The sequence below is a fragment of the Otolemur garnettii genome, unplaced genomic scaffold (assembly GCF_000181295.1).
Source record: "Otolemur garnettii isolate 467f Iridium unplaced genomic scaffold, OtoGar3 scaffold00182, whole genome shotgun sequence".
In the NCBI taxonomy this organism is placed as follows: domain Eukaryota; kingdom Metazoa; phylum Chordata; class Mammalia; order Primates; family Galagidae; genus Otolemur; species Otolemur garnettii.
In genome coordinates, this window is record NW_003852577.1 from 2,539,896 (window position 1) to 2,544,794 (window position 4,899).

Sequence of the window (4,899 nt, forward strand, 5' to 3'; positions counted from 1 at the left end):
TTGCTGTGAGCTGTGATGCAATGGCACTCTACCCAGGGTGACAGCTTGAGGCTCTGTCTCAAAAAAAAAAAGAAAGAAAGAAAAAGAGTCGTAAGCAAAGGCTCTGTAAAGGCTGCAATTAAAGAGAAGCCCTGACTTCCTTTTCCCCAGCACTTTCAGACAAATCTGACCACAGAAGCCTTTCTTGGCACAGCACCTGCTGAGCAGCCAAGTCTGTGAGGAAGGGGGAGCTCTCTGCCACAGGCCACAGGGAAGCGGAGCTCAGCCTGCAGTTGGTAAGTGGCAGGACCCTTCCTCTCTTCCCTGTCCCTCAGTATAGCTTCTTTCTCAAACTTCTATTCTGCCAGCTGGTGTCAGTCTAGGGGTTTTCCTGCGCCTCTCTCTGGGCTGGAGAGTGGTTCTGAGATTTTATGTAGATCCAGATGGTGAGAGAAGAAGAGGCAGGGACTGAGCCCCTGGTCAGTTAGGTGTTTGCCATCTGGTCAGTTGTGGGCCCTCTCCCCATTAGGTCCAGTGGCATTGGTGGCTTCTAGGTGGTAAAGGGGCTCTTAGAACCTTTCTGAGACTGCCCTTGTCCTAGAATATGCTGCCACAGTCTCCTCAGCCACGGCCTCAATGTGCCAGGGGGGTGGATGGTGGCCCTTCCCTTTCCTGTCCCCCACCCAATTGTGTTTGTCTTTTGTTTTTAAATTTGCCTTTGAAGAGATAGTAGTACAGCCACATGGTTTGAAACCCAGAAAGCATAGGAAAATATGTAATGGGAAATCTTCCCTCCTCCTATCATCCAGTACCCAGGGCCTGCCTCCCCAGAATAAGCAGCTTGATGGTGATATAATTTACATGCTGTGAGTTCACCTGTCTAAAGTGTACAAGCCCACATTTTCAGTGTGTGTACAGAGTCATTCAGCCTTCACCATAATCTAATTTTGGATTACCCCTGAAGGAAACCTCTTCAGTCTCCACTCTTCCCCAGCACTAGCCCTGGGCTCCCATAATTTACTCTCTGTTTTGACAGATTGGGCTACTTGGGACATTTTGCATGAACAGAATCATACTGTATAATGACATATTGCCACTTGCTTCTGCAACTTAGCATAAAGCTTTCCAGGGCCATCTAGGTCTCAGCATGTACTTGTGCTTCATCTTCATACCTAAACAATATTCCATTTGTATGAGCATGTCACATCTGATTTATCCGTTTGTTAGCTGGCAGACATTTGCTTTGCTTCTACTTTTTGGTTATTATCACTAATGGTTCTACGAATATTTGCATGCAAGTTTTGGGAGGATATGGTTTCATTTCTCTTGGGTAGATCGATACCTAGGAATGGAATCACTGGGCCATGAGGTATTTCCATGTTTAATACTTCAAGTAACTGCCAAACTGTTTTCCAAAGTGACTGTACCAGTTTACAATGCCATTTAATGAACGAAGGTTTGATTTCTCCAACACTTGTCATTGTCCATCCTCCTCACTGTAGCCATTCCAGCAGAATCGAGTGGCGTTTCCGTGGTTTGGACTTGCAGTTTCCTAACGACCAATGATGCTGAGCATCTCCTTGTGTGCTTGCTGGCCGTGCACATGCCTTTTTGACATTTAGGTCTATGATCCATTCTGAGTTAATTTTTGCTGGCTCAGTATGAGGTAGAGGTCCAAATTCATTCTTTTCTATATGAATAGCTAGTTGCCCAGCACCATCTGTTGAAAAGACTATTCTTTCTCCCTTTGAATTGTCTTGGTGCCCTTGTTGAAAATCAATGGATCATAAATGATAGGCTTTATTTTTGGACTCTGATTTCTATTCTGTTGATCTATGTTTGTCGTTATGACAGTACCAGACATCTTACTTGCTGTTGCTTTGCAGTAAGTTTTGAAGTGTGGAAGTATGAGTCCTCCAACTACATTCTTCTTTTTCAGGATTATTTTGGCTTTCCTGGGTTTCCTGCATTTCCATATGAATTTTAGGATCGGCTTATAAAATTCTGCAGGAAAGCCAGCTGGGAGTTTGATCGGAATTGCACTGAATCTGTAGAACAATTTGGGGAAGATTGTCAACTCACTGTTAAGTCTTAATTCATGCACATGGGATGTCTTTCTAGTTATTCAAATTGTCTTTAATTTCTTTCAACAATGTTTTATAGTTCTTACTAAGTCTTGCATTTCTTTCATTAAATTTCTACATAAACATTTTATTTAAAACAGCTTTTTAGTTTTTTATGTTTCTTACAGAAGTTCTTTATGCATATCCCAACACTTGCAAATAAAGATTAGAACTTCTCCCCATTTCAAGGGGATAAAAAAGAACCTATGAGATATAAACCACACTGTTACACATCTTATTTTATTTTTATTTTTGCTTTTTCATGTAACATATCTTGGAATTCTTTCCATAGCAATGTACAAAGAACTTACTCCTCATTGCTTTTTTTCCTCTGAGATCAGCATTTTTTTATTAACTACTTGAAACACATAATGCTGTATTCTGTATTTTATTTTTTTACTGCTTGTCTTTGACTGCCACTTCCTATTCTTTTCTTTTCTTTTCTTTTTTTAATTAAATTATAGCTATGTACATTAATACTATCATGGGGTACACTGTGCTGGTTTTATATACAGTTTGAAATATTTTCATCAAACTGGTTAACATAGCCTTCATGTCATTTTCTTAGTTATCGTGTTAAGACATTTATATTCTACATTTAGAAAGATTCACATGTACCCTTATAAGATGAACCATAGGGGTGATCCCACCAATCACCCCCCCTCCACCCAAACTCTCCCCTCCCTCCCGAAATATTCTTCTTAGCAAACTATCTCAAGAATGGAAGAAAAAGTATCCAGTGTACTTAGCCCTACTATGAAACTAATTTATAGCTTTCATAGGAATGCTATAACCCAATTATAGCTCATTGCTTTTTTAGAGCTGCACACTAGTCCAGTGTGTAAGTGTATTGTCGTTTACTCATTCAGTCCCCTACTGAGGATATTTGGGTTACTTTCCTTTTGTTGCTATTACCAACTTTGTTACAATTAATTTATCATTTCACCCTGCAAGATAAATGGTGGAGTTTCACCACTGGGTCAATGGGTAAGCACATCAGTAGTTTTGACAGATGTCACCAAGTTGCATGACAGGCATCCTGATCATTCTCCTTCCGTAAGGAATAAGAGTGTCACTTTCCTCATGGTTTTGCCAATAGAAAATGTTAGTAAACTTTCAGATTTTTGATGATCCTTGAGAGGAAAGAGTGTATCAGTGTGTTGGATTTGCCTCTCTCTGTGGGTGAGACCAAGCGTCTTCACATTGTATCTCCTCATCTGTGAATTGCGGGTTCATGACCTTTGCTGGTTTTTCTGTTCTGTAGCTGGTCTTTCTTTTTCTTTTCACCCTTTAAATATGAGTTATAAATGTTTTGTTCTCATTTTTCATGTCTTTGGACTTTCCTTAAGGTGTTTGTTGCCGTGAAATGTTTTGTTTGCCTGTTGGTTTGTTTTGTGCATTCTATTTCAACAGTCTTCTAGAGGTCATAGTTGGAGTCACAGTTAGAAAGGTCTTTCATACTCTAAGGCTATAAAAAAATTATCAGATGAGTGGCGCCTGTGGCTTAGTGAATAGGGTGTTGGCCCCATATACTGAGGGTGGCGGGTTCAAACCCAGCCCCAGCCGAACTGCAACCAAAAAATAGCCGGGCGTTGTGGTGCGTGCCTGTAGTCCTAGCTACTCCGGAGGCTGAGGCAAGAGAATCACTTAAGCACAGGAGTTGGAGGTTGCTGAGTTGTGACGCCATAGCACTCTATTAAGGGCAATAAAGTGAGACTCTGTCTCTACAAAATAAATAAATAAATAAATTATCAGATGGTTTCTTCTCTGTAAGTTTTAATATTTTTGTTCTTTTCACATTTAACATATATATTTTTTGAAAGAGAGTCTTACTCTGTTGCCCTCTGTAGAGTGCCACGGAGTCACATCTCACAGCAACCTCAAATTCTGGGACTCAAGTGATCCTCCCGCCTCAGCCTCCTGAGTAGCTGGGACTACAGGTGCCTGCCACAATGCCTGGGTACTTTTTTTTATAGAGGCAGGGTCTGACTCTTGCTCAGGCTGGTCTCAAACTCATGAGCTCAAGTGATCTACCCACCCCAGCCTCCCAGAGTGCTAGGATTGCAGGCTGGGTTATTTTTCTTTTTTTTTTTTTTTTTTTTTTTTAGGCTGGGTTATTTTTCTGATCTGAAGGAAATTATTTCCATCCTTTTTTCTGGCCAACAATCATTTCTCTCAAGTTTCGAAAGCAGAAGCTGGATATCTGCTTCTCCCTTCTCCCATTAGGACATTTTCTCTGTCCTCCTGGGAGGAAATGCAGGCAGAGGAGGGAGCTGCTAATAACACATTAATATCATCCCTCCCCAGATGTCTGTTTACACCACGTGAGACTGTGGCTCACTTTTCATTCCACAAGTCCTTACTCCACAACGATGTACAAGGAATCTAATCATTTATGAGTATTTATTGAGCACCTACTGTGCGCCTGGTATCATAAAAGGCACTGGATTGCTCTTTGGGGTTTTGGATTCAGAGATGAAGGAAACAGCAGAAGGAGGCAGAATGACTGCAGCCCACAATGTCCATTACCCACAAGAAACAGCCTGCCACTGGTGGCTCACACTTATGATCCCAGCATTCTGAGAGGCCATGACAGAAAGATTGCCCAAGCTCAGGAGTCCAAGACCAGCCTGAGCAAAAGTGAAACCCCATCTCTACTAAAAATAGAAAGACTAGCCAGGCATTGTGGCGGGTACCTGTGGTCCCAGCTACTCAGGAGCCAGAGACAAGATCACCTGAGTCTAGGGCTTTGAGGTTGCCGTGAGCTATGACCCCACTGCACTCTACCTAGGGTGAC

At 41.7% G+C, this 4,899-nt stretch overlaps 1 protein-coding gene across 1 annotated transcript in view; it reads left to right on the forward strand.

The window, feature by feature from the left end:
• The window catches only part of TNFRSF13B (TNF receptor superfamily member 13B), a 32,795-nt gene that overhangs the window by 1,239 nt on the left and 26,657 nt on the right, over positions 1-4,899 (forward strand). Inside the window, exon 2 of the mRNA XM_003800732.2 lies at positions 194-275. The gene's annotated coding sequence lies outside the window, so the exon portion shown is untranslated. The remainder of the gene's footprint in view (positions 1-193; positions 276-4,899) is intronic.